Source organism: Chanos chanos, chromosome 8 (assembly GCF_902362185.1).
Source record: "Chanos chanos chromosome 8, fChaCha1.1, whole genome shotgun sequence".
In the NCBI taxonomy this organism is placed as follows: domain Eukaryota; kingdom Metazoa; phylum Chordata; class Actinopteri; order Gonorynchiformes; family Chanidae; genus Chanos; species Chanos chanos.
The window spans coordinates 40,495,286-40,513,709 of record NC_044502.1 but is presented as its reverse complement, the minus strand read 5'-3'; positions in this window follow the sequence as shown (position 1 = coordinate 40,513,709).

Below are 18,424 nucleotides of genomic sequence, written 5' to 3'. Positions count from 1 at the left end.
TTAGCCTGAGGTGTGGTGTTTTTTGTTATATTTATTCATTTTTTATTTATGTGTGTGTGTGTGTGTGTGTGTGTGTGTGTGTGTGTTTTCTCAATGCTTTGCGTTAGCACATCGAATCCTCAGGGACATTTAGATGGATTTGCACATTTTTCTCATAAATAAAATGCAAGCAGTGTCAGCAGTGTTGAAATTTTTTTAAGTAGGACCCTCTTGATGTAGAAATAACTGTCTAATTTGTTATCTGGGTAGAATTTCCAAATTTGTCTTGTAACCAGTGCTTAGATTAATGACAGAGAATGAAGGGGGTTAGGGGACATGGGAAGAAGGGGGGGGGGCATCCCACAATACTGAAGGAGGAGGACCCATGGAAGGGAATTCAATTCTCATTATGTTCAAATGAAATTAAAAGCTAAAAGGCATACACATGTGTTACTGATGAACAAGAAGAAAATATTTTATTTAAGAAAAAAAAAAAAAACATGCAGACATAATTTGGGCAAAAATATTGTCTGATTTCTTTTTGTTTGTGTATTCGTCTCAGCTTGACATTTTTTGGTGGATAATCATAAATCGGCCCTATTGTGCTGTTGGTAAGAACAGAGAACAAAGTTGGTCAGACCAGAAAAAAAATAAAAAATAAAAAAATTATAAAAAAAAAAAACCCTTGGAATTCTGAACCTCTGTATTGATACCAGAAACCGATGAGGAGAACTGGCATGTTATGTTTCCCTAAGTTTATTGCCTTAACATTGTTAACAGTGATATGACATTTCATAAGTTTTATTTAAAGCATGCTAGTGATTCAAAACAAATAGCCACTTTTAGTGGATTGGCTCACAGCTCATTTAACAAAAATGTTTTACTTAGTTCCTTAACTGCCAGGCAAGATATTTAACTGGACACGGAAATGTGTATACATGTGGTTAGCTTGATCTGGCATATCTAAGGTTTCAAAGCAAGAGGCACGGCTCAAGGAAACCACCTCTATCAATAATTTACAAACCCAGGTCTGTGAATGAATCTAATGTACATGGATTTCCTTCAAATGCACAATAGCGGACATTATTTGTCCTGTGATCATTTCCTGGGGTGTACTTCAGATGAAGTAAAACAATGAAAATAACAGACTTTTGAAAGTAAAAAGTATTTTGAATGGAAGTTTTATCATGGGAGTCATATGAAAACGAGGCGTGTTTCAGAAAGAGTTCATGAATTTCTCCATATTTCAGGGAGATGAATTGGGATGCAGTTTAGATATCTGACCATATCAGTCTTCCCCTCAATTCATAAGTGGACAAAGCTTTAGTCAGGATGAACATATTTCCTGAGAAGAGAGTCATGCCAAATACCATCAAAAATAAATCAGAGACAAATATGCAGTCTCTGTAATTCAACTTAAGTTCTTAAATGCTCACCAAAACATGTCAGATTTACCAAAAAAAAAGGAGAAAGAAAGAAAGACAGACAGACAGAAAGAAAGAAAGAAGAAGATGGACCAGTCTGATATTGTGAGTTTTTGACCTGTTCCTCCAGCCCCCTTCACTGGGCGACATTCCATCTTGGCTGAATCTGCAGCCCTGCGCACATCTCCTGAAAGCCAAACTGACACAAACAGGGTACAATGCAGACGCACTAATCCTCTCCAGAGCTCCCACATTGTCTGTCGCCGTGTTAGTAGATCAGTGAAGGTCTGCAGCATTTGCAGAAATGTTAATCTTTTTTCTTTTCTTCCTCATCCCCCCCCCCCTCTGAGAACAGAAAAAAAAAAAGTGTGCGCCTTTTACCTAACGCAGACAGTTAGGCCAAAGAGGGAAAGTTTGCTTAGTAATGCTAAAGGGGGCTTTAAGGGCCCTGTGTCACCCCCACAGTTCTCTCCGATTACAGCAACATGTTATGGAAAAAGACAACTAGAACTCTCTCTCCCACTCTCTCTTTCTTTTTTCTACTTCTGATATAAAGAAATTCAGCAAGAAAAGCAATGCGGAGTTATTCGTAACTCAAAAAAAAAAAAAAAAATGTGATTTATGAAGCTAATGCTTAAATCAATAAAACTTTACAATGTTTCTTAGCAACTGGGACTTTTAAGGGAAATACACCAAGAGAATATTTGATTCATTTTCTCCATTCACTCAGGAGCTGTGGTATGGCTATAAAACTTATGTTCCGCTTTGTGGCTAAAAAGGAAGAAAACCACCTATTTCTGTTTTGCTTCTTCTCTCTAAATTTCATATATCAGAGATATCCTAACATTTGGCATCACATGTTTTATGTGTCTGTGTTCCTTTGTGATAACCTGAGCAAACAGAAATCATTTATTACATTCCTTTATCATTCATTTATCATGCATGAGATATTAACTGTTATTACTAATTAATTGCTACAATATTAGTTGTCATATGTAATACAAGGAAGAAAAGAAGTGAAACACGGCCCCCGAAAAACCTGATGTGAAACTGCCACAACAAAAGACTCATGTGAGACGGTGACAATGACACAAGATTTAAAGCAGAGATTTAATACACATTGCTCCATATTATTCACTAAATAATAACTGATCATTACTTACTGATGGTGTGCAGTTAAGAGCCAGACATACACATGAATGGAAACTCATCAATATCCAAAGAATACCTTTTAGTCTGTTCTTCTCGCTCGTAGCTATTGTCACCAAGTGTTATCATTACCATATTGCCGATGGAAATGAGTAAATCCTTGATCAAACTGTTTAACAAGGCCACAATTTGTCATCAAGTAACTGAGACACTCATAAGTCTGACAAAAGAACAAATGGCATCCAATATTTATGCGCAAGTTGGGTTGAACATCTGCAAGTATTTACAAGTTGGTCTGCTTAATAGGGCTTTTCACAACAAACTACTTATCCCAACACTGCTATTAGCCTCCGGCTACATACAGTAGTTCCCAATACAGTCTTCTGTTAGCCCAGAGATAACATCAGAGCTCTGTAATATTCTAAAGGAATTCTAAGCCTAAGCCACAAAATATCTCTGCTAACCCTGTGCCACAACAGAGCTAAATTATCCTTGGGGTTTAGTCAGTGCTCCAGAAGTGTTTAACCTTGTTTAGCCTAGAGCTTCAGAGCATTCGTATCCTAATCTAAGGAAGAGGGGTTGAAAAAAAAAGAAGAAAAAAAAAACTACAATATTGTAGCTGCATAGCAAAGTCTATCGAATAACAACTGCTAGAGCGCCATATTTACGGCAATATATACTTTCATTACGTTGACTAAAACTAACTTGCTGACCTGAGTATTTTTCAGTGGCTGACCCTTTTTTTTTCCTACTGCAGAGATCGCTACTTTAAGGTCATAGGGTAGTTAGCTGAGAAGGAAGTAAGAGGATACAACTGTCTAGAGGACTTTTTTCCTCTTTTTTTTTTTTTTTTTGACAGTACTTTGTTCCATATGTGTGTGTCACTGAGCTTCAAGCGTTCTTCCCCAGTGAGCTGGCTATTTCCTTCTCTCTTTAGATTAATGTCTACTTGGGACTGCCACTGAGCAGGTTCTTCCCACCGTGTTCTGTAAGATATCAAAAGCATGGCTTCCCTCCTCAGTACTCAGAATCTACGTGACCTTTCCTGTAAAATCTGGTTCTAAAGACAAAAGTGGAGAAGATTTGCTGTTCACTTAATCAGCAAATCTACCTAAAACCATACGATAAGCAACGCACTGAATTTTTCTCCAATTTGTCTCTCCACTTTAAACATTACGCCAAAGTCTATTGAGAAACACTCAAATAAAAGCTAAGCTGTCATGTGAATAAATGTATGTGGAATAGAAGAATGCGATGGGAAGTATTTTCTTTGAAAACCTTCCCACTGCTTCAAAACTAAGAATTGATGGCACCAGGAGCAATGTGCCCAGAAGTTTGCAACTGCCAACATGTGCATGCCACATTGTTACTCGTAGTAATGGACAAGGATGCCACATAGTCGTATGAACTCTCTCAGGTAAGTGAGTTTGTCCAGAACCGTCCGTGTAGATGTAAAGAAGCCACACCTGAGGCCTTAATCAAACACTCGTTCATTTTCCTGTATCTAAAAGGTATACATAGAGGGTGTGAAGCCAGAAATCTGTCAAACTGACGCAGGAGACTGTGTTGAAACATGCTCATGTTTAAGAAATATATATTTTTGCAGGTATTTTTCAGTTAAACTGAGAAATGGGTGTTGGCAAAAAAACAACGTCTCCCTTGCCAAACAACATGAGATCCGTCTTTCACACTCATCATCAGCTCGGAGATCAGCTCCTAGTCACATAAATATTATTTAATGGGAAATGGTCCTTTCTATTCCTCTGTCTTTACCTGATTAAGAGACAAGACCAAAAAAGAGACAAAAAGAAAAGCAGGAGCTGGACATGCTTTGAGTCTTGCCTTGTCACCATTGAAGAAGGGTCTGATTCATATATATATATATATATATATATATATGACAAAATATCTTAGAACTTCTTTGGCTTACCATGAATTCTGCAGAGTTTTCTCTTTTTGAGAGATGTTGAAATATTTTATCTTTTATTCTGAGACTATTAGAAACAGGTGGATGATAATACGATATTTTGAAAAGGGAAACAAAGAAGGAAAAACAACATTGGGTACAAATTTAATTTTATTAGTACAAAGAAATCAAAGTGCTTTTGAGAAATGTGATCTAATGCATTTGATTTCAGTTAAGGTAAGTTTCAGTGTCTTATTTGGAGGGCAAGGTAACAGTTCAAACCAACATTTGTTTGTAGTAGGCCATGTTTTCAACAGAAATCCCAGAAATTACAGATGTTAGTTTGGTCCAGATGTGCTTCATGTTCCTCCCTATCTTAAAGTTGTGAATTAAACATGGACTATTGCCTATGAGTATTCTTTAGATACATGGAGACTTTTAATGCTACACAGCATCACCTCCTGCTGAGAGATGTTGCACTAGTTTTGTCCTAAAAGTTCATATTCATGGTCTTGCAGCCTTATGTGCAGCCTCAGCTCCAGTGCAGTAATTCTGTAATGTGTCTCTATAAATAAATTATAAATCTATATCACACTAACACTAACAGACATGAGACTATATTCATCCTTTTTTTTCATATACTCTCTCCAAACAGTATTTTTGCCACGTGTATAACCCATAATGCATCACTTTGCTGATGTCTGATTCATCTCAGGTTTTCCAGTTGCTGTCAGAACACATGTGAAGTAAATCTAAGTAATCTTAAGTGATGGAAAAATAATGAACATTTTTTTTTGTTAGCATTGGAGTAGGTTCTATCATCCGCACGGTCATATCTTTGCTTGATAGTTCACACTGACTGATGATAGATTTAGAAAGAAAAGATGTAAACATAAGGCGAGCTGGTTAGGCATGTCATTCGTTCATTTAGACGTAATGAGCACACAGAGCTTGGAAAAACAGTTTCAAGAGGAGAAGAGTGAATGATGGTGCAGCTTTGAAGTGTGTTGTTTCTAAATGAATCCGCACCACTTATGAGCGTTACCTCTGACCGAATTAAGAGTCCCAAATACATGTTGAAAAGCCCAAGCGCTGCTCAGTCTTAACTTGCACTCGCATACAGTTGGAAATGTCATGAAAATGCATTCTGACATTGTGAATTTGTGTATTTGGCCAAAGCCATTATTTTGCTTAGTAACTTTAAAACACAGAGTGAACGTTTTTGTCATATTTGATACATGGTACAAACATGTTACAAAGCACAATTACATAACCATACATCCATTATGTGAGTAAAGTTTTATTAACATAAGGGGGAGGAGGGGAAAGAAGATATCAAACTAGGACCTTTGATTGGACAAAATCCATCCTTTCACTTGACTTTGCAGACCTCGCCACACTCACATTTTTTGGACGCCCGTAAAGGTTAGCAATTCACATCCTAGACAAACTGGCCTCATGGCATGAGGTCTGGAGATTTTGACATGGTGTCTGTGCCCCCGTTTCACCCCGTCCTGCTGGCAACAGGAGGGCAAAGGTAATCTGAGGTAAAAGTGGAGGAGGAGGACTTGAAAACTGATGCCATAAACCTGCAGAACCTGCTTGGCCCTTGGATGAGCTGATGATCTATACTGGTTGGTGGAACATGAAACAACAGCTTTCAGATTGGTGTGCCAACACGATAAAGGCATAGACAACTAGTCAGGCATCAGCAAGACTCCATTGATCATAAACAGAGACACACAAAAGCATAGTGAAGTAGCAGGTTGGACACAGTAGAAATTCTTTCAGAGATGATTTCTTCAATCTGAGCGTCCACCGCTATTTATTTATTTATTTATTTATTTATTTATTTTCTCTTAAAAGAAGAACAAAGGCAAATCTCCAAGCTGGTGTTTTATGGGTTTATTTATTTTGCCATGTGTCCACCTTTGAATCTGCAAGATACCAATAAAATTTTATGATACAAAATACAACCACAATATACAGTTGTCAAATGCAATTTAGACTGATTTCAAAACAAAATTATTTATTACTGTAATGCATAAAGCAATCTAGTAAACAGCGTGTAAGAAGAGCTTGAAATCGTTTTAGACTCAATAGAGAATGGATGGTCAGAGGAATCCTGTAATATTTAAGGAGTAAATGTATGATTCAGTGGACGGGGAGTGTTGTCTGCTAAAGCACAGTCTATGAGCTCAGCACCGTAAATGAGTTCAGCACATGGGTCAGAGTGGCTTCTCTGTGCAGTTTCGGGGAAAAAAAAAAAAAAAAAGTGGTCCAGGTTGGTTGAGGTTCCACTCAAGCGTGTTTCGGTTTGAAACCTTTACCACACAAGAGACGTCTGCGAGCTTTTTTTTTTTTTTTTTTTTAAGGCCATCGGGCTGAGAATCTTAAGGCCTGTCAGGTGTTTCGGAAGACAGCTCTGGTCTGATAAATATTTATAGAGCATAACTAATGTGGCATGAAAATCTGAACGCCAGAAAAAGAGAGGGGAAAACAGAAACAGGGAAAAGGAGACAATATTTAGTTGCTAGCAAAGTCAACCATCAGTCTTTTCAGTCCTGGCCAACACTGGGCCTAAGATGTAACACTGAATGAATGTAGAATATATAGACTGTATAAAACAGAGTTCAATGCAGTCAGACGGTCCTTAGTGTGCTTATTGGGTCATTTTGCACAATAATCAAGAGAGTAGTTAGACCTACCCCCAACTTACAGCAAAGAAAGTGATGACTTTTCACAATTAATTGATCTTTGATCAAATCCAGTCTTGATTCCAAAAATGTGAGCCATTTAAATTGCTTTTCCTTTCAGAAGAATGACACAAGGATTGTTATGGTCTAACGATACATGCTATGCATGTACTGTTGTCCTACTAGTATACTTTAACTTTTGGTCATGGTAAGAGTATGTTTTGGTTATTGTAAAAGTACTTTTTGTCATGTTAAAGAGTATTCTTTGATTCAAGATCCTTTGTTCTACTGTTGTTCAGTCTTTTGAGCGTTATGAAAATACTGGCCACATGCATTAGTTGTGGTGATGCTTTTTCATCAGCGTGGAACACTGCTCAGTATGTGTACAAAGGTTACATTTGATAGAGCTTTTCATTTTAATTTGCATTTAACAGTGTGGGAACACTTTTAGTATTGATGGCATCATGGTAGCCTCCACTGATACTACGTTCCCAAGATGCATACATCATAGTCCAAATATATTTAATTGTTTTCAATTAAAATAACGAGCTTAACATTAGATGACTTCAGAGCTGGATACTATTCTGCATACTGCATCCCTAATCAGGGACAAAGAACAGAAAAAAATTAAATCAGCTCATCCCAGATTTCATCCTCACGAAATCTTTCATCTTTTGTTCAAGCAATGATCACTGAAAACATGTAGATTGATTGATTCACTTTCATAGACAGACTTTTTTTCCAATGACTTTTCAACAGGGTGAATTCCATGTGGTTAAAACACACTGAAAACCAGTCTATCCAAACTCCTATCCTATCTCTTTGCTTAACTTCCCAACACAGCCAAACTGGAGGAGAGAACTTCATGCAATTTCAGTCAACACCCAGATGTACCATTATATCCAGAAGGTGTGGTTTGGGCTGTGTGCTTTTTTAGCTGCTTCGTTATAGCTGCAAGTAAGATCTGGGAGAAGTCATATTTGCAAAGCAAATTTAAAAGAGAATATTGTGATAACAAATAATGCGTGGTACGATAATGAAAATGAACACGAAATTAATTTACTTCCTAAGAATGTTTCATACATGTACATGTCATTAAATGGAATTTTAGGCAAAATTCAACAGTCCTGTATGGTTCATGTTTTAGTTCAACTCTCACAATCATTATACTAATCTGCTTTTTATTACTGTCATTTATTATTGAAGACACAAATTCACTCTGTTTTAACATTTTTACGGCTTAATATGCTCCCAAAATGTTATTTTTAATTTTCTCCTTTGCATATCATGTTCCCACAAGTCAAGACAGATGGAATTAAAGAAACAAGACATTTTAGGATAATATTTCCTAAAGCTGTTTTCCTTGGAATGGATTGGTCTACAGTCATTCAGTTATATTTAATGTTTCCAAATGTCTTGAAATGCTGTTATTAAAACAATACCAAATCCTTTCTGTAGGCCTCAGGCCCCATACTTTAAGAGGAACACAATTGAACTTTTGCTTATATTCCTACAAACAGTCCGAGTAAAACTGCTATTTAGGCTTTTCAGTGGATAGGACTGTTGCCTCACAGCAAGGAGGGCCGGGGTTCGAATCCCGGCTGTCCGTGTGCGGCTCTCCCTGTGTTTGAGTGGGCTTCCCCCCACTGAAGACATGCATGCTAGGATTGACTAAGGCACTGTCTGGTGCCGGCAACGGTGGCTGCCCACTGCTCCCGGCTCATTGTATGTGTGCTCACTGGTGCATTTCACCGATCAGTGTATGTGTGAAGAATAAAGTTCTTCTTCATCTTTGATAAACTTTCTTTCTTGCGTAAAGAAATATGAATTATATCTACTGCATATCTGTGACAAATGATATACCTATAGTAAGTAATAAAATCATACATACATTTGTGTTTTAGAAATCCACCAGACACACACAGAAATCAGTAACTGTTTGGTAGACTTTTCTAAGTACGATGGCAGTTGCATGGTAGAGAAAGCTTGTTTCCAAAGCCTATGAGGCAATAAGCATAGAGAAGACATTTTCCGATTTGTTCATCTGTAACATTAACTAATTATCATCTCACTATTAATTTTCCATAATACATCCAACCTTTCCACACCATGTACGGTAGTTTGAGCATCCAGGTGCAATGGCCTTGGGCACATTGTAATGCACAGCTAGTGGAAAAAATTTGTCTTTGCAAGTTTCAACTAATGAATTAATGGATGCATTGAGGCACGCACATTTAATTATTTCATTTACAACACGAGACTGACCAGATTTATAATATTCTGAAGATCAACTTCCAGAGTAGTGCAGCATAGTCCAATGAGACACATTAAGAGAAAGGAGAATGTGATTAATTAACATCACTGGGATCCATATGTCATCTCTCTCTCTCACTCTCACTCTCTCTCTCTCACACTCTCTCTCTCGCTGTCTCTCACTCTCTCTCTCTCTCTCTCTCTCTCGCTCTCTCTCTCTCTCTCTCTCTCTCTCTCTCTCTCTCACTCTCTTATCCAAGCTCTGTATGGTGCATGGACTACACTGCAGAGGGGAAGCTCTTCTGATTGAATTTCTGAGACCATAATTCTTTGAGTGCAGATGTTCTGGAGCTGCTGAAGGTGTTAATCACACAAAACGGCCACTTTTCTCACTCTAAATCTCCAATTACGCCAGAATCTGCTGCTGTGTTTTTCCCATTAAAAGGGTAATGAGTGCATTGCAGCATCGTAACAGTTTTACTGACACCATAAAGGGGAATTTAATGCTTGTATACTTTTAAATGTTGTTTTTTTAAATAAATTAAATGCATTAACATAAAATACTGCTTGATGAAACCTTGCTAGTATGACAGGTAATTTCATAAATACATTTGATTTCAGCTCAGTATCTAGAGGAGATGGACAAATTTTACAGCCCATATTATAAAAACGTACTATTGCAAGGAGCTACAAAAATATCCACAAATAAAGTTTGAAATACCTGCAAGAGAAACATACTAAAACACATTAGCTTCTAGTATATGTACCACATTGTCTGAAGTTGTCTCTTAAACAGAGACCAAAAAAAACCAAAAAACAAAAAAACAGGTTTCAGTGAAAACAACATGTAAGCAGTATAATAACCTTATTGAAATAAGCCTGATTTGGCAGAAATCAGAATATGGTAATGTGGTATTTAGAGGAATAAATTTGCCTTAATGCATTTCTCTGGCTTCTCTTGGAGGAGACCATTATTTTTGCTGTTCACGCAGGTAGATATACTGCTGTAATAACGGACGGAACGCGATCTGTAACCAATGTTCGTTTTGACTGGAATTAGTTACAGAAGAAAAAATATTTGGCTTCAAATCACTGTGAACAGGCAGCAGTACCAATGCAAGAATTAGGCGTGCATTGTGCTGCCTTGCGTGACTCTGCTGAATTGTCTATAATTGTGTCTGATCTGAGCTGCCGGGAGTCTGAATGGTTACCAGGGGCAACTAATTGACACTCAGAATGGTTCTGGAGGCGTGAGAGATATCCTGATCATTTTTTTGCACCATCATGATTTTGATCAACATGTTCCGTGTCCAGATGTCAGATTAGATTTCCAAGGTATGAAAGAACGAAAGAAAGAAAGAAAGAAAGAAAGAAAGAAAGAAAGAAAGAAAGAAAGAAAAAAAGAAAAAACAGAAAAGAAAATAATGCCTCAACTTTCAGCCAGCAACTCAAAACACGCCTAGATCTAATTGGATCTTAAAAATTATAGAAAAGAAAGAATGCTCTCTCATTATGAAGATGAACATTCAAACCCAGCAGTATTAAAAACAGCCTTCCTTACATGGTGGGCTATTATGTCATGTGTTTTACATTATTTTTAAGGGAGTCACTCGTAAGCACTTTGAGATCATTTGTTGAGTCAGAATGAATGTTTTTTTGCTAGTTCAGATAAGTTAATTTCAGGAAATTTGTAAATTTCAAACATTACAGATAAATTGCCATACTTCTTGCTAATCAATGTTCATTTCAAAATATGACATTAATATTAACTCCGTTTTGTTATTTTAATATGTTTCATTTTTCTGTTTTTCTAATTTACTGGTTTATTTGGATTATTTTACAAACTTCAACATAATAAAAGCACGAGAATTTGAATAATAAACATAATGATCTAAAAATGTAGAGAGCCATGGTTTGATTAAAGAGGAGCCTCATCCCAAAACAATCTAATCTCTGCTAAATTAACCACAGGACTTTTCTCTGCAAAATGCCGGGGAACTTCAATTTTAAAGAAAGTTCAACCTCTAGTCATCAGGAAGAAAAACAAGCATACTGGTAATTATGTTGCATTCACAACCATATGTCAATTGAACCAATTATTGCTTTGATATGCTTTTTTTTTTTTTTAAGATAATGTTTAAATGAAGAAGACAGAGTCTGCCTGTGTTTTTTCAGGATCATACACTTAGATTCAGCACATTTACTAACAAAACAGAGTCATACAAGAACATGTCATAGTAAAAATGCATTGCTTAACACAACTTGATATTTTTCAACACTGCTTGCAGACTCAAAATCTTTTATTGATGTGGTGCCAAGGTAATCCACTTGCTGTTCCGTTTTTTTTTTTTGTTTGTTTGTTTAGCATTAAACCAGAATATATACATATATATGTATATTCTGGAATATACACATGTGATATACACATGTGAGAAATACACACATGTGTATATACACATGTGCTAAAATATTTCTGTGATATTTGATAGTGTATGTATTTCCCATTAAAAGATGATGAAAGGAGATCACGGACCAAATCTGTCCTCATATTTGGCAACCACATTTGATAGTCCTCAATGCTGGCAACACAATTTATTTTAGTTTATACTTAATGCTTAACCGCATAGAATCTGATGTCATATTTGGCTTTATGTTTAAAATACTTGAAATGTGGCCATCATCTGGAAAATATTCTGAACAATTTTGCACTTATTTTGACTCTATCCAGAACATACACCGTGTAATCTGTCAAAAATCAATGACTTGCATCCCAAAAACATAAGAGGGTAGACACTTATGGTAGCCGGCACTTTACCAGATGTCTGCTAATTATAGTCTTAGGAAGACCATGTTTCAAAACTGTTGAATTTGGAGTGGCAGGAGTATGTGCAGATATTTTGCTGTGTGATTTCACAACTATAAACATCGTTTCAAGTATTTCAAAGATAGACTGCTTTGGTGCATGTTGTGCACATTTTCACCTATCAGAAATCCATTAGAAGCTCTTTGATATTCAGTTTCCTCAGTTGCTCATCCACATGCACATGTTTTACAGTGGGTCTTTTTATCTACCTAATCACTCCTTGCGTGTCAGTATTTTAGAGGCACATCAAAAAAGAATTAATGATGCCACCTGCTCCTAGATTCAAACAGTGAAAAACCTATAATTGCTCATTCCCTACATGACTGACAAACGTAGGTGGATCTAGAAACTCAGAGAAGCAGGGTGAAATGGCCAGTGCATCGCTTTAAAATGTGTACTGGAGTTATTACTCCATTTCTTGGTCATGTCGGTTTCAGAAGTCGTAAAGCTAATTAGGCACCGATGTTTTTTTCCTGTCAGAATTAACAAATTTATGATCACATTGAATGGTTTCTGCTCCAAGAATTTTCAGACAGCCACACATACCCAGTTCATATATAGACAGTGTCTATACAAGTTTTCAGGGGGTTTTTGTTTTTACTTTATAGCAAGGAATAAAATGACGTCTCTTTTCATTTCTCTAACAGTTCAAATACCTTGAACGCATCTTGTATCATTGTTGAGATCGTTTTTAAAAAGGAAAAGATATATTCCTGGACCAGGACCCTGAATAATTCAGCCGACGCTACCTGCTCTGGATGATCCAGCAGGGAGACCAATCAGAAGGGCTGTCTGGTGGAGTGTAGCAGTTTTGAAAGATCTGCCAACAAGCCTGGTTACGGCTCTGAAGTGGCAAGAACATCCCAAGGTCTCCATACCATAGCATGCCTGAGAGGGTCGCATGAGAGAAGCCATTAGCCAGAGAACTCTGACTACTTCTATCTGAAGAATCCCTTTTGATGTGCCCAAAAAATAAAATAAAAAAAGAATACATTTCAGCTACATAGCAAAATGTGTTGTGGTCTCATGAAACCAAACACAGAATTTTTTTTGACCTGAACACAAAGCTTTGGAAACCCAACACAGCACATCACATAGAGACCACTGTCGCTACTTATGGTAACAACATGATGATTTGAGCATGTTTCCTCTCTTTTTATTTTGTTTTGATATAACTTTTCAACTTACAAATTATACATGTGCTGATTAAGGCCCATGATTAGTGTATGTGCTAATGTATATATGTGTCTGTGTCTATAAGTACAGGACTTCATCCGTAAATTTAGCAAATTGACCACTGTTTAAGTGTTATATAAGCTATTGGGATGTTTAACCACTAAAATGTTGTGCTTTTTAGTACATTTTACAAGTTACATGCATTTTTCCAGGAGACAAAGAAAAAAGTAGATTTTGTATATTATTAAGGAGAATTGTTGCACCCTAAGATAAATATAAAGACATCTAGCTGTGGAAAGTGGGATGCCGCAGTTGGAAAAGAGTGATTATCTGTTAATGAAGTTGCATTTTAAATCATGTTCTATGTGTTCTCTGGTTTCACTAGGTCTCTTGGTTTGTCAAGCCTAGTAGATTGTAAAGGTGCATTGTGACAATGTCTGATGTAAAAAGCACATATAAAATTGAATTGCATTGAACTGAACCGAATTTAATTTAACTGAGCTGAAATGAATTGAACTGAACTGAACTGAACTGAATTGAAATGAAACAGAATGAATTGAACTGAATAGAATACCCAGTATTAACTCCTTTCTGTTAGTACTCTCAGTAACTTAAAAGGTGTTTATTCAAATGTGTGTCTGAAATTTGGAGTCAGGAGTAACTTAAAAACCTTTTTCCAAGCCCTTAATTGAAAGGGAAATGAAGGATGTTTTTCATTGGCAAAGACTAGTGAATCAGGGAGGACAGAGGCTAAAATGATTGGACCAAAGCAACAAAATAAAATTCTTCAAGAAAATCTGCTTGACTCTGCAAATGTTCTTCCAGAAGGATGAAGACTTGCCCAGTAGCTATAATATAGTATTATATTTTATATGGGTTTTTTTTTCATTTTAAACGTTAAACCACCCACTGATTACATATTTAGAGCTTTCCGTCAGAAAAAAACAAAACATTTAAATACATTTAAGCCTTATGTGTATCGATCCAGCAAAGCATGAGAGTGTTTAAATTCTGTGCCCACAGCCACTCTATGTGTTAGAGGAGGTGATCTAGCTAAAATAACAGTTAAAATACCTGAAAAATATCCTGAAATAAGAGTTAAAAAAAATAATGTGGACTAGAATCTTTTTAAAAGCACCACTGAACTCAAATACTTTGTGTTCCTCCCTCTCCAAAATGAAGTTACTGAATCTCAAGCTTTTTCCCTCTCCAGAGTGTCCTGAGGTGACCCCCTTTCTTAAAGTAAGACCTCAGCAGAGCGGTCTGGGAAAACACTGACGTAGCAAATGTGCCCTGTTTCATCTGTATCTAAAGTGAGTTTGAGCCAGGGCAGGGGTCTCTGAAGATTATAAATTCAGAAAATCAACTCTGTCAGCGTGGCAGGCTCATTGAGGCCTTGGCAGTGATTTCAGTAGCATCTTATCCAAAAGAGGAGGACATTTAGATATATTGGTTTTTGTCCTTAATCTTTGTCCTCAGTTGGTTTTGTCCTCAATTTTGTCCTACTCAGTATAAATTTTGTGAGGCTTAGGGACATGTCACTCTGAAATAATATCCTCTATATTTAAAAAAAAATGCATCCTTTTGGCCACCATCTTACTTGGGAGCAGTAATAAATGGCAGACAAAAAGCAAACGTCCAGTCTTTATAGCTTTACAAAGGCATAGCTTGGCATCAAGAGATCAATAGTGGTTGGTAAGTATGTCAAGGTAACAATAGCATGGCACAGCTTTAGCCATATAAACCCAAAGACAATTAACTCATTTCATCATCATTAGTAAAACAGTGCTGACAGAAAGAATACAAATGCTATATGACTCACACATTACATTGACACATGAAAAGGGATTATAGCCTCTCTTGTCTCGTCAGTCTGTTTGATTGTATATTTTGGTGGTCAACACAGCACCGCCATGTCGTCTATTATAATTTATTATAAGATATGTTGAGAAATATGCCCAGTAAGAAAGCAGAGCTTTTCATCTCTGAACTGTGATGAATAGTAATCTCTGTGGGTTTTATATCTTCAACGTCATCACTGTCCAACTCTTTTGAAATTTAACAAACACTGACATGTCACACCAAAAATGTTGTAACTGATACTTCTGAACCAATCAAGAAGTAGTTTCCTACGTTAAAAGAAACCAAGAAACAGCTGTTTGATGGTTTGTTCCTTCTTACTAACTAAAAATAAAATTGCAAAGATTCCTTAGAATGTTAAATTATACCTGTGTATTTTTGATTCACTTTATTTCAATTTTGTAGCACATATTTCGTAGAGAAATATATCCCTTCACCTACTACAAAAATAACTCAAAATTACTTTTGGATTCATTTACAGTTAGCTCTCATGAAACACGGGAAATTGTTTCTGAACAAAGAACGAGTATCTTTCCTCTATTGTAAGATAAGCCGTTAATCACGTAAAACTCTTTTCCCATACTAAAACGGCAGTAATGATAACAGTGTGGGAACCGATTAAGGGATTTGGACAGATACTCTGAGTTTCAGCTGTGATCTCCGTCCACAGCAGCAGGTCCATGAGAACATGGTTCTAAATATGGGTGTAGGTCAAACCATATGAAAATGAGCAAATTAGCAAATTGTGTGTGTGTGTGTGTGTATGTGTGTTTCTCAGAGAGAGAGAGACAGAGAGAGAGAGAGAGAGAGAGAGAGGGAGAGAGAGAGAGTCAAATAGTGTGGCAAATGATCTATAGCTCCCAGTTCAATACTTCCATCTTTTCAAATTTCTAATTTCTCCTCATACCATTCTGCTCCATGGTATTACATTTTAAAAGAGAAAGGGTCAAACACAAACACAAATGAATGTTGAGAAACTTTGGAATAAAATGAGTTCTGTTTCAAGCTGGAAAGAGGGCAGCTCCATGTAATGTACCTGGTCACTGGACTTAGTTGACAACTTGTTAGGATTGGAGAGGTTGTTGAAAAGTTATCCAAAATAAACATATTTTTTGCAAGTTAAGCTTCTTTTTTTTCTGTGTCTCAACCAAGAGCAGATGTCTGATCTGGCTGATGAATGGAAACCATGTGAAACAACTCTCTCATGGGTTCTCTCCAATAAATATACCTCTCAACAAGCTTTGCATTTGTTACCAAAGCATGCGTGCTCCACTCATGATCAGCCACTCCATTAATGACACAAAGGGGCCACCAGTAGTGAACCACAAATTTTTAGTGAGTTTCATTTTTTTTAAAAAATATCTATATGTACATCTATATCTATATCTATCCATCTATCTATCTATCTAAATATATATACACACACACAAAACCACTGAAAAATGATGGTTATTGCTGAAGTTTGAGTAATGGAGCACAGTGGATAATTGCCTTACAAAATCAAAAAGCAGTTACTACCTCAACAGCCTAATCAACAAAGATGATTTTATAGCTATTTTTGTTGCCGTTGTTGATCAGCCCAAATGTTTATGACCATATCTTAAATTATGTGCTGATGCCATACTGTTGCGTGATCCATTATGAGATACTGCTTTCCTCAGTCTGTTTTTTTTTTTTTTTACCCCTGTTTTCAAGACTTAAATGTTGATATAATTGTCTGTCCCCCTCCAAAACCATTTTCTCGTGACATCTCGAAAGATTTACTCTCTCCCTCCTCTTCATTCAGAACAGGGGATGTAGGATGATAACTACAATGATGTTTTCTTAAGAAGTAAACAAAACATTTGGATGGTGAGAGTACTCGTTTTTGTTTTGTTAATAAAAAATAGATGAGAGGCACTTGGATGGAGCAGGAGGAAATTACTCTGCATAGATATTTAATATAGGTTTGGCAGAGTCAGGCATCAGAAAAAAATCTAATTGGCAATGTGTTCTAGGAAGGTTGTTTTGATGGAGTCCCCCCCCCCCCCCACCCCAATACAGTTGTAAGTGGATCTAAAGGAGGCAGCATGGAAACCCACATACATTACCCATAGGACACACGTGTAAGTGTTTACCCCAGGGGCTGAGTCCTGACAGGGATGCATAATATTACAGGGAACTAGCGATTGCAAATGAAGCAAAAAGTGGGGTAAAGTGTCTCTCTTAGACACTCTCTGTCTCTCTCTTACTCTCTCTCTCTCTCTCTCTCTCTCTCTCTCTCTCTCTCTCTTTCTCTCGGGTACAAAAGGACTGAGAACAGATGGCTGCCTGCAAAGCACTGACCCCTGATGAAAGTATTAAGAATTCCAGCAAAATATTTCACAGATTCACTCCCGATGATTCTGTCAACGGCACCATTTTGCTCAAGTCCGGCTCTAAGCCACCTGATTGCACTTGTCAACCAGTTAACAAACTCCTCATTCATTTAATGATGAATGTATGATTTTAGGACTAGAGCAAAAAAAAAACAAACAAACAAACCAAAAAAAAAAAAAACATGATGCCTGGACCCTGTAGCTGTGTATGTTATTCAAACCTTGTGTTGGACAGTAAACAGTGGAGCAGTGAGGTATCAGTGAGCAGGAGATGCTAACGTGAAAATGTATTTTCCTTTTTGCCGCCAAAAATGTGAAGAAACGCTTTGACTCCCTCCTCTCACTCCGATTTCACTCATTCGCCCAACTACGCGACAGAGATGACAGAGGAAAGTTTTAGGCAATATCGCTCCAGAAATCCACAGTTAACATTGGGCATAATCCCTTCTTAGCCCACCCCCACCTGCATGTATATAACTGAACAAGTGTCCTTGAACATGCTTGGGTCTTTTACTACTGCATTCATTTAATAGAAACAAAGTTTTTTTGAGAGAGAAGTGCTACATCTACTGCATTAGCACATCTGCAAATTTAAAACATTAGCAGCGATGTGTTGGAAATATGTGAGTGTGCTTGTAATTAATCTCTCACTGTGTAATAAACATCATGTGTCAAAATCTCATTTTTCTTATGCTATGACAAGAAGAGCGGTGTTTTATAATGTGGAAAAATCACGATCAGTGATGATCATTCACTTCATT